Below are 12941 nucleotides of genomic sequence, written 5' to 3' on the forward strand. Positions count from 1 at the left end.
GTATTAGAATCAGAGCAAATAAACGTTCAACAAATTACATTAGAATTAGATTACTTGCATTTCACTCTGATGAGTCTAATTCGACAACTAAACTTATCAAGTTGCCCAAGTCTGCTTTGTACTGCATGATCGAGATGCTGCAATACGGCCAACTGAGGTTTGCAGGCTTCCACGTTGGGAAAATGTATCGAAACTATCATTCTCGTTGATGTATTAATTCTTAGTGGCAAGGAGGATATAACTTCAGCACTTAAAATAGCATCTCTCACTACATTAGTAGTACTACTCGAAACATTAGAATCAATACTCGATTCAAATTCGAGTACTTGATTCATTGCGCCCATCCATATAGCCTACTTGTTAGATATGTGTGGCACACTGGCAAAGCCCTATGGCCGCCCATCTGTGAAAGGACGATGCATAGAAGATGAATAAATCCTAAAAATCTCGACTATATATGCACACCAGCCATGAACTGATTGATGGCACAGGAAGAAATTAAATCTCGCGAAAATATTCCATTAGTCGAAGCAGATCACGAAAATGCATTTCCGTCGTCGAATGTTCACGACCGCATAGAATATCGGTTCCGAACTTCCGTTCAGCAGCAAGCTGGGTTGAGAAATCCGCAATTATCATGTCCCGGATTGCAGATTTCATCATGAGCGATGGCGTTATAGGCGAGGAACTTCACGGAATTTCACACTTTCAATGTCCCCGGCGAATCGAATCACAACATTTCGCCGAAATGGGTTCAAACCGGCTGCTTAGTATCCTTCTAAGATGTCATTTTGATATGCTCGACGGGACGTGTTATCTTCACTGGCTAGAAACTGGAAGCCTTTTTCTAGTCACAATACGTTCGATTGTTAATAAAATAAAAGGAGGTTTGACGTCGGTATTCAAGAAGCCCCCGTGTTGGCGATCATTATTTAGTATAAATCAACGTCTCTTGCATGCACTTTGCGGTCGAGAATCATTGGAATTCCACACGATTTAGCGATCATTCATTCGTTTATTATTATTTTCATGGATTCAAAACACAGCGAGATAGCGATACAAAGAAAAGATGGGAGGAGTCGAAACGACTTGGAATAGTCTTTCACCCACTTTGACCTAGAATATGGCATGCGCACTGAACGTAACGTAATACAAGATATCATATAATTGACAAGAGATTAAAATGAGGTAGAATGTGTCGAAAGGCGAAGTCAATATGTCATATAGCGGTCGGAAATCTCGATCCTGAAGTTTCCAAGTCAAAATAGGAAGAAACGTGGACATTGGACAACGTGTAGGTCACTCATTCCGAATCATAGGAGTATTTGCTAAGCATATTACTGTAACTTCCATGAAAGCAGTGCAATATGAATTTGAATATACAATTGATTATTATTTTAATATTGAAAAGACCGTTGACATCATATTTGGTGATACGATGGTTGATATACATATACATTATACATACAATGTTATTTCGAAAGTACTCTTGGAGGTACTGAACTTCAGTATACAATTGATAATATATTCATAATGAACCGACTATATTTTCGACTGACACTCTCCTGTTGTTCTTCTGAATTCTCTCTAGACGCTGAGCATTACTACTGACGATAGTCAGTCGAAAATGTTGGGGCGGGGCCTACGATATCGATAGGCCCCGGTTGGGGTTTATTTCAATATGAATATACTGTTCTTTTCTGTAGAAGTGTTTGCGTCGATATCATTCCCCACGAGACAGCGTGTGGCGACTTGAGAACAGAAAATAAACAGAGAACGTGAATTGCTTGGCCGTGATATGTTTGAACTATGCTGAACCTTTGAATGCTATATCGTAAAGATGACTTTTATTGGCGCTGTTTTACGAGATTAACGGAATTTACACTCCCTCACGCGACGCGCCTATTAGAACGCACAGTCATAAAACGGTTCGAGTCTTGAAAACGATTCTTTCTTTATACGACCGGGAACAACCACGTTGGAAAGAAAACCAATTCTTTGGCGCCGCGACCTTGTGCTGAAGTCTGCGTTTCGTCGTCTACTTGCCAGTCGACCCTTGCGTAGAAGCAGAGAAAGGCGCAAACCGCGCAATTAGATGTCTTCCCCTCTCGAACGCGACCGTCTGAGCCATTCTGGATCATTAATTTAATTGCGCGAGACATTGTTTGGCCAATCAAGGCATCATTGTTTGTCGCAAACGTGATGCTCCCGAAGTATATGTACTTCGGTTTATAATCACTATAAGCCGATAACTCACTCTCTTGCTGTTCGAGTGTGGGACTATGGAGACTGCACTGCACTGGCACATTATACAGTCTGGCCGTGGTTCCCAACCTTTTCTGGTGTCCGAGAAGCTTTTCAAACTTCCGAGTACGTAGAGGCCTAATATACGTATGGAGCCGGATGAAAATACTCAAATCCTTATAATGAACATTTAAAAGCACATCCACAATGCACGTGCTGGACTTCTGTAGATCAGACTTCTGTAGATATAGATTCTATATCTTATATTTTAGCATTGATGGAGGCAGATTGGCGAGTTCTATTCATTGAAACAAACTGTGCAAACGCATATCATTACTACAATGTAAGACGTATTTCGTTATGTTATAACTCTTGATACATACATAAATGCACAAGTCTTCTATTTATGCTTGGCTATTAGCCGTTATTGGTGTCAGTAAAATAGTACGGACATGTGCACTTCACATAAACAATCTATAAAAATCCATCAACAGTAAAACCAAAAATATATTATGATATGTGACGGGTATTCGTCCATGAGTTTGACGCTGTATTCTGCAGGAATTTTCTTCCGATTTTCAGAAGCGGTCGTGCGCCTGCTAGACATAACTATAATGTCCGTTGTATTAGCATTGATACACAGAAAATCGACGAGAACTATTTTTAGAAACAAACAACAAAAGGCTATTATCGTTTTGTGGGATTTTCAGGGGTCAATGATAGCTGAAAAAAGTCTAGCTTGGGGCCGCTTCAGGCTCTCGGTTAGGAATCACTGGTCGTATGGATAAACTAGTCATAAGCGCTGACAATGTTGCAGTACAACCTGGAGTACAAACAATGCACTCATGATTTGACGTGCCATTTCTTGTTCACAAGCTGAGCTAACGTAGCAGCCGAACTGTATGGTGTGGCGTGGTAATTCTATAATTGGTTATATCGTCACGTATGCTTAACTGCTTAATTATGTCAGGTATATTGAAGCAGTTTAAGCGCTTTCAGCGCATATGCTTGTGTGCGTGCCATATTTTAAATATTCACACAGTTAATTTCTAAAATCAAAAAAAATATTCAAGGCACACCCGAGAATCTGCGTGGTTGCACACACAGTTTGGGAATCACTGTTATAGGACATGATGGATATCTGATTGAAAAGACTACACTTCAAGTCGTTTCGGCTACTTCCGATCATTTCATTCTATCGCAATCTTGTAGCGTTTTGAAGTGATAAAATTAATGACAAACTGAACCGAACAATAGATTAATGACCCCGGAAATGTAGGCTTCTTCGGTCGTTACCGGACTGGACAGTGGACATTGGACAATGACATCGGCGTAAACAGACTGTTATTGCGGATACTTGAATGCCATCGTGGCAGTTCTTGTTTGCACGATTCGACAACGAAGACTGAACGACGGTTTGAAACGTTAGACAAACAGACAAAGTAATGGCTTCCGTGTGTGATATTTGTTGACGCTGCGATGCTAAAATATCAATGCTTGCGCAAACGCTCGCATTTCCCGGCGCCCAAGTTGGCCAAGTTGATGAGCGTATGCACAATAAAGTCCTCTGAACACCAATAAATCTGAACACAAATGACTCCACTGTGATACGTTGCGCATGCGGATTGTAACCTGATTCAGAAACATCGCCCCGCAGCTAGGGCTGAGCAAAATCGATTACCTGTGGGCTACCTGAGTTAGGCTTCAAGCGGAGTATTCAACTATCACACATCATGGCGCCATAACTGTGGATGACGTCGGAATTTTTATCTACACCTTTTATGTTACCACAAAAAAATAATGCCAGTCCTACACGACGTATAAATGATCCGGTATTTTTTAGAAAATGCCTATTTCATTGGACTTAGTAAAAATAACACGTGTAACTTTGTTCTACATGTTTCACATGCTGTGATACGATCGGTAGAGGTTTTATGGCTTCCTCGCTGGGGAAAAAATATAGTGTGTGATTTCAGTACCCGACAATATTGACACACAAGATTGTTTGAAACAAAGATTAAAATCACACAAGACAGTTTCTCTTAAAAAGTCATCGCACCTTGTAGCGAGCAATAACTATGTTCAAATACTTCGTAGTTCTCACTGCACACAATGAACCACGGTATAAATATTCGATTATGATCCCAGAATCATTGTGCTCAGCGCTGCCACAAAAAAAGACCAATTGCAATTTCATTCACGCTTCTGCTCATCCAACTGATGGAGATTCACCAGAAGTTAATCATATTTGCGACTATACGTGATCAAACATTCGCCCCACAAGGAATCACCGGACACGCCAACGTTCAATGGTCTCGGATTTCCACAGCAGCGAATCGCTTGATTTTCTCGGAAGTTAATTGACGTAGGCCTATACGTTGAAATTGAAATTGAGCTTAGAACCATATTCCTGCATCGAATCAACTAGTCTACGCCATTTGCAAGCTCGTAGTTCACAGACATTCGCTCTTCCCGAACTTAACAGTGTTCTTGAATGCAATAAACATTTTAGTCGACGCATTAAATTTGAATGATATTTGCCAATTTATCCGCATCGCCCAATATAAGACGTATGCAGAAATAACAATTTCTAAACGGTTTGGGATCGAAGGTAGCCTATGTCCTCCCTGTTTCATCGTCTGTTCTAAAGTTGTGTATTCCTGTTCATTTTGTTCATTTTGTTCGTATCACTTTAGCTGCCAAGGCCTATTATGGAAATTACCAGTAAACGCCAGCAAACGATGAATTTTCGACAAGTTGGATATTTAGCTGGAATCGGGAGTGCTGATAAGTGTAGACCTTGTGCATCTTATGAATTTTTTTTTTCCAATATCGAGGAATTATAAAAATATTTCAATTTTTTTGCTGCTCGTTTTATGAAAAGCCACCTAGTGGTCAAACCAAAAGAAGGTTGACCTATGGTATACAGATGTGATTTTACAAAAATAGCATCGAATACACCCGTAATCCGGGGATAGAACCAATTCCGGACTTCACTGTACGCATTTGAAGAATATTCTAAATACGGGATCGCTGGCACTTTATGGGATTGAGTAATAAGGATTGTTGGCAGTCAAAGTGATATTGTAAAATTTGTGTTGTATAGGGTTGTCACAATACCATACGTCCTCAAATTCACCAATTTTCTTAGCCGGTACTAGAATCCTCTTTTTCGGATCTCAAAATATGGTAACCCTGCTGTTGTAGCTTGGTGCCTTATTATATATCTCCACACATAATTTCACAATGTAGGCATGCGCTTTGCTACAGTCCATTATATAGAATATATATTAGTTGCCGCTGCGCAGCAGATCATCTCTGTTGAATCAATGGTAATTCAAAAATGATATATTTATTTATGATGTTTGAGAAGGCCTATAACGGCTGCAGTTCTCTAAAATTGTATTTAAACACTTCGACGAAAACATTCCAATCATACTTTTGAGCATGTTATAGCATGACATAGTATGAAAAGGCCAAAAGTCATATTTTTATGCCAGACAAAGTCATTGACTGTAACCAGTGTATTACGTAGCCTACCGGCTCGCCGATCTCACACAATTTCGTGAGACGGCTCAATAGAACCAATGCGAGCCGGCTCAATCCGACCATTCTGGGTATGTTATGGTATTATGAAATGGCAATTCTTCAACTTCGATAAGTAAAGTGTCCTCTATACTTCGATTTGTCATTTTTTGTATGATTCCGAAGATCCTATTTGTAATTGCCAAATCGATATCACACCCCGACACACGTAACAATCGACCACTGATATTTATTTTCAAACAGTCACAAAATCCACATCATTATATATCATTATATAGGGTTTACCATATGTCAAAAATGTCTAGACAGTAGCCTACTCTGGGTCGAAAATGTTCATAATCATTTATTTTTTCTTTGCCTCTAATTCAGAGCTTCCAGAATTTTGGAAAAGTCTCCTCTTTTTCGGATCTTAAAATATGGTAATCCTATATATCATTATTCGTTCATCGGAACAACTGGGATGTGCAAATGGATAATTCCATCCGAAAGCCATAATATAAACTCCGAAGAATTTCCACACATTCAATTCAATTCAATATATTGCTAAAAATTTCATCGTTTCAAAACATCACAAGACTGCGATACAATGATAGATATGAAGGTGTCGAAAGGACTTGGAGTAGTCTTCGAAATCAGACACACTTGCCTAAGCGACGTAAAAACAGTTGCACACTGAAGGAAAAGGAAAATAAGGTAATAAAAGTATCAGGATAAGAAAGATAATAAAAATAAAAGGACATGTGACAAAAAGGGGACATGTTTCGGAAGGGGAGATCGATATGTCAGGTCGTGGTCCAGTAAACAAGGCGGCTAACTAGTATTGATTCAGTAGAAATTGTTTATATTTCATCTTGAATGTAAATAGAAAATAGAACCGTATGAGACATTATCCAATGGAGAAGGTATGGAAGATTTTATTTGTGGCACGGAATGATTGGGCTGACAATATAGAAGGAAAATTCGTTTCCCTGGCCATACTATGCACTGCTTATGAGTACCATTTTCAAGAGTAGGCCTACTCGAAGGACCACTCGAGCGAAACATTCTGTACAAGAGAGATCATGTATTTGAAAACTAATGCGACAAGTCACGCTCGTCGGCGCCATGGCTTAGTTGGTTAAAGCGCCTGTCTAGTAAACAGGAGATCCTGGGTTCGAATCCCAGTGGTGCCTTTTGTTTGGATTCCATGAAAGGAAAAGGAAATTATTTCATGAATTACCATAAATTAGAGAGTATATTTTTCTATAGACATAATAGGGTTACTACCACTTACCATACTTCCTCTTCTAAGAGGATTTGTCCTCTTTTTTGACTTTTTTGAAAGTGTCCTCGGAGGACGCCCTTTTGTCCTCTTTTTTGAAAATTTAGGTCACATTTAGAGCAAAATGCGAGTGATATGCCTAAAATCAGCGCAGAAGTGACGCTCCGGCGAGCATTTCGGAGTTAAATACGGCGATTTGAGCTCCGAGCGAGAAGTTGACCTTTTTTTTTTAGTCATCCACCTACCAATGTGGAGAGAAAAACGGTATTTTGAGTTCTGAGCGGAAAGATGACCTTTTTTTCAATCTCACTCAAGGGCGTAGCCAGAAAAAATATTTGGGGGGAGGGCGAAAAATTCGATGACCTAAATGAGCCCATCCCCCTTAAAGATAAGGAAAAAATAGGTCAAAAACGATGGTCTTGGGCTCTTATTGGATGATTAACACAACATGTGGGGCCAATATTCCACTCATACATAAAGTCATGTGATAATATATATTGATTGTTGAAAACTAGGGCGTGAACACTTTCGCGCGAAGCGCGAAAATTTGTCATAGTTAATGAATCAAATTGGTTCTTTATATTATTACTTGCATATTGCAAATACGTTTTACCGGTAGGGCTGATAGAAGTGGTGTCATCGAACATTCAGGGGGCACACTTGAACTATATTCATACCATACGGCAAGACTATTTAGAGCAGTGGTTCTCAACCGGGGGTCCGCAAAGCATTTTCAAGGGGTCCGCGAAACCTCCAAATATGCAAAATGGTTCGTAACCTGATTTTTTAGTTTGTTTTAAATTAGAGAAATCACGAAGCTCTTTCGCTTCATACCTGCTAAAACTTCAGGACTCACATAAACAGAGAATGGCCGTCTGCTACAGGGTTGGTGCGATGACATGCAAAATAAGGTCAAAAACATGCAAAATAAGGTCAGTAGCGACATGCAAAATAAGGTCAGTCACATGCAAAATAAGGTCAGTCACATGCAAAATAAGGTCAGTCACATGCAAAATACGGTCAGTCGCGACATGCAAAATAAGGTCAGTCACATGCAAAATAAGGTCAGTCGCATGCGAAATACGGTCAGTCGCCACACGCAGGTTGCCGAATAAGGTCAGTGGCATAAGAAAACAGTAGGATTTGAAGTAAACATTTGGATTTATACGCGGACTCTTTATATTCTACATGCGACTCACCTCTCGTAATTGTAATGATCGTCTGATTACATTTTGTTGAAACATCTTCAGATTTAGAATATAGATGGGGAATGTCAATCGTGAAATTACTATATAGGAAAGATATTTTGAATTTATTTTTCATAAGAAAAAAGTTGGATTAGTAATTGAAGTATAGATTTGGATTTATGTGCGGACTGACCTTATTTTGCATGTCGCGACTGACCTTATTTTGCATGTCACTGACCTTATTTTGCATGTCGCGACTAACCTTATTTTGGATGTTTTTGACCTTATTTTGCATGTCATCGCACCAACCCTCCTCGCCGTCTGAGGTGAAATATTCCACTGTGCAAGTCAGTTTAATTGCCAATAGCCTACTCATACTACCATATTGCTGTTTAGGGATGTTTTGTTTGGGTTTTGGAAAAATTGTTTGCAGAGATCCATTTCTCCTATGATATAGGCCTACACGACCGCTATTCCAGAATAACTTCGCGGTGAGCTGTCAGATAGGAATGATCAGGCTGGAGGTTACATTGCTCCATTATTGTTGCCATCATAGCCGCAAAGGTGTCGTCAGAAGCGTTACATTCCCCACCACCTATCTTTGTGGAAATGGAGTCCGTGTCCAAGTCATTGTGTTGACTGCTCAGTTTCCAGTCAAAGTCTTGGTAAACCCACTTTTTATAACTCTGTTTGATGATATCGAATGGCTCGCATTTACAATATAGTAATTTTCGTAACTTTTAGCCGTTTCTGGTCACATTTTCAAGTACCAGTACCAATAGACAAAATCCCAGGTGTGGTTTCTTTACTATTCTTCGAAATTACAATGAAATGTCGGTCTGGGCGTCTGAGTCTCGAGTAATATGACTTGGTTCGAGTCATGCGCAATGACTCGAGTCCAAGTCGAGTCAATACACAGATTTCGCGCCTCGCGCGCCTCGGCGACTGAAACTAACCCGCCACCAACGAGCATAATGAACCTCGCTTACAAGTAGCGGTGAAAACGTATATCCTGACGGGGGGTCTGGGGTCCAAGACCAACGTATTTTTTGGGTGGGGTGGGGTGGGCTGACGAACTGCTGATTCGGCCCTGGTTATGGTCTGGTATACTTGATAGAGCGATGTGGTTCATGTAATTTCATGATCATATGGTAGTTGGACGACGAGGACGTCCATGTGTTTTATGTGTTTTAGATTCCCAGGCGAAGAATAACTCATTGAATGCAATGGAACTGATACACATACTTAGTACACTGTACATAAACTTGGAAATTTCTAGTTCCATCATGTCTTTAATGTTTAGGACTTTAAAATTCATAGCTAAACTTCATCATCCATAACTGCCGCAGTCTCTCGCATTATACCTTCCCGAAGATAATTCCTATCAGCTGTTGGAAATCATCTGCAGACAGCATATTGAACACGATAGATAGTTGTGCATAGTGAAACGAAGATACATCTGGAATTTAGGACTGCATTTCAGTACAGTTATGAATACAGATATATTTCCCATCCCTATACAGCCGTTTTCAACTGATAACTTCACAAAAGCTGCGAACCAGTGACACGGTCAACACTACAGAAAAAGATCTGACGTAAACACTCTGGTGAATCGCCGATAGTAAGGATAATTGGCCCGTGGATCTTTGGGGGCTTTGCGGGCAAGGGAGATCACGATGGAGATGACCAAAATCGCCTGTAAAAGTGTTTTTATGTACTAAACTATTATTTGGAATTACGCGAAACAAGTTTCCAAAAAACTGAATCTGAACAACCCTACGACATGTCGTCACAAAATCTTTCAAATTAGCTCAAGCAATGTGGTTCGCCGAAAAGAAGGCAATAAAATTCTATACTATGCTGATCGAGGAGTAAAAGCTCAAGAAAATTTTAGGTTGCAGGCGGTATACGTTACGTTATCTCATTCGGGTGAGCAATCCAGAGGATTTACCGGACGACGAAAAACAAATCTCTTTCAATCTGCACAGCGTTGTGATGCCGAAAATTATAGGTTTCGAGAAGGGTTAATATTGTTGACATGTATCTTGGATTAACTCTTTTTTCGTAGCTTGCGTGACATGCAAAAGCAGACCACTCGAATAAAGCCTCTCACACGTTATGTCGCGACTGTACTTTTGACGTAATATCTGAAACGAATGATGGTGTATTATGCGGCATCTAGATGGTGTAGCGAAAGCGTATTTGAAACCCATTGGGCTTCGTCCTTGACCTTACATTTGAACGACAGAGTGGATATGAGCTCCCAAGTATAGTTCGTTTTCCAAATTCCAAATTGGCGCTTTCAGGATAAGTCACGCGGGCATATTTTCACATCGATAACAGTTCAGGGTCACACACATAGTGACTCTATTTTGGTCGAGGCGTGCCGTGGGTGCCTGCAACAAGGTCAAGTCGATGATCAAAGGCTTTGAGAGAAGGAGACAAACTGGTTTATGACCGCATTCTCTGTTCATGACTATAAACGTGTTTCTGAACAGTATCCAATCGTTGCGACCCCATTTTGATTACCAAAAGCAGATGTATACATTACGTTTATCTGTATTGGAGACATTGGAGTCGGGTATATTTTTCAAGTAGAGTTGCATTTACAACAAATGGTGTTTCAAAACACTTTGTTTAAAACATGCTTTGCGCGACAATCGATTCCGTTTGTAATCTTAGCTCATATTCTAGCCTGTTTTCTATTAATGAAGCTATACTTAAACTCAAGCCGTGGTCAACGGAGTAGGCTGAGTTCAACTCCATTCCAAGTTTGGTATTCGATGAGGATATTGAGGAATGCTTAGCCTACTTTTGACTCGAAGATAGTGGAAAACAAATTTTCAAGCGGTAATCCTCGAATTTTATGAAACAAACCTTTTGTTGCCAATTCATGTTAATGTAGGAATAACTCGGTTCAACAAAATTCCTCGTTTTAGATCACAAATCCGCGCAAATCCCCAAAATAATGTGGCGGTTCGCGGTGAAAAAATCTTAAGAACCCCTGGTTTGTATAGGCTTGTTATTGTGCCGATAACTCTAGATAAGAGGCACACGAAAAGTGTTCGCGTGAATAAATCATACTGTAATGAATGTATAACCGTTGAAGTTTCTTGGGGGGTACAGAACACTAATATACAATTGAATAATATATTCATATTGAAATAAACCGGGATATTTTGTTGGTTCCGTTTTATGAGGTGAACTGCGAAATTTTCGAACGAGAAATCGATTTTGCTGCAAAAAATGACAAAAACTAACATCTCCCGACCCCCAATTTTTGGTGTAAATAGAATCGGGTCCTCCATCACTTTCTCACTTTTATATCCACTTTGTTTATATGTAAGCACTAGGAATTTCAAAATTTTCGTGAAATATAACTCCTTGTTTTGACCCCAAATACTTCGGTTATGTTTGTCGTGATAACATTGGCCGCCCATAATGTGACCTCTAACAATACACGGTGCTCTTCGCGCAGCTGCAATTTGGGTTGAAACCACGATCATCTGAAGCCGACCCGGAATGTTTTAGCGGGCAGACAGTTGACACATTTTTGAAATATATTGTCGACATTCGCAAGTCACGTGATTAGGATGCGAGTGGTTTTGCTCTCACCGATAGATTTGTCCAGTGTTTCCCAAGCGCTTTAGCATGGTTACTCTGGACAAAGACATATGTCTCTATGCGGACATATATCATCATCATCATTGGTTTATTAGCAATTTTATATATGTAGGCCTATTTTGTAATTGCTACTCCACAGCTGTATTATCATTTTTATTGTCTCGTTTAGAATGCACTGTATAGTGTACACGCCTCATTTCAACATGTTCTTACATTTCAATACTAACTTAGGCCATAGGGAGCGGTGATTTACCGAATCAAAATTGATTTCCATTTCTGCCCGGAATAGACTCGACTCACCGCAAACATTATGATCTGAGAAGAAATTAAATACCAATAATTATTTGGTTTTTCAGCCGATGACGATAAACAGTAAACACTGCTGTTCACATTCATACCCTTGGGGTTGATGATTTACGTTTTCCGAGGCTGGCTGTGATTGGATTGCGGTCCCTCTGCAGAATAGTATTGTTGAACATCTCACTTCTATTCGTACTTCGAATAGGATTTGTATAGACGTGTTCGTAGCGTCGATCGATGCCTCTAGGAACAAGCGCAAACGGGCGCATAAAACGACTAAAAATAGCAAAAGACTCGATAGAGTCTATGCCACGAGGGAATCGATGGACTATGTAACATATGCAGGCCACGAGAACAACTACGTGGCCGATCATATTAGCCCACTGATTAGACTGAATATAGAGCCAGAAACAAAATGGCAAAAGAAGAAGTGGAAATGTAATTACCAACTGCTAGCTGATAACGTTTATAAAGACATTATAGACAACCTCATCAAGACAGAAGAAGCTGAAATTGACAAGAGCCAAACTGTCCAAGAATGGTGGGACATCCTAAAGTCAAATATAGCAAATTTAAGCAAAAGGTATGGTATAAATATGAACCAAAACATAGACCCTGCCATACGATACCAAAAGTCGAAAGGAATACTGCAAATGCTAACACGATGTGATGTTTTTAAAGGTGAACAACCAAACCAAAGACAATTTTGGCAGCAATTCAGACAAAGGAAGAAAACAGCTGACCTCAGCAAAATACGACTGAAAGATGGCACAATTACA

General features: G+C 39.9%; 2 protein-coding genes and 1 non-coding gene across 4 annotated transcripts in view; 2 read left to right on the forward strand and 1 right to left on the reverse strand.

The window, feature by feature from the left end:
• The window catches only part of LOC145457804 (RNA polymerase-associated protein CTR9 homolog), a 486484-nt gene that overhangs the window by 112892 nt on the left and 360651 nt on the right, over positions 1-12941 (reverse strand). The gene's annotated exons all lie outside the window — the stretch shown is intronic.
• Positions 1-12941, forward strand: part of LOC145457834 (NADH dehydrogenase [ubiquinone] 1 beta subcomplex subunit 8, mitochondrial-like) — a 107204-nt gene that overhangs the window by 64443 nt on the left and 29820 nt on the right. The window lies entirely within an intron of this gene.
• On the forward strand, positions 6889-6962 carry Trnat-agu (transfer RNA threonine (anticodon AGU)). Its single transcript has one exon. It is a non-coding gene; the product is annotated as a tRNA-Thr (tRNA).

The sequence above is a fragment of the Botryllus schlosseri genome, chromosome 15, assembly GCF_051294905.1.
Source record: "Botryllus schlosseri isolate E-star chromosome 15, Bs_hap1, whole genome shotgun sequence".
NCBI classification, from domain to species: domain Eukaryota; kingdom Metazoa; phylum Chordata; class Ascidiacea; order Stolidobranchia; family Styelidae; genus Botryllus; species Botryllus schlosseri.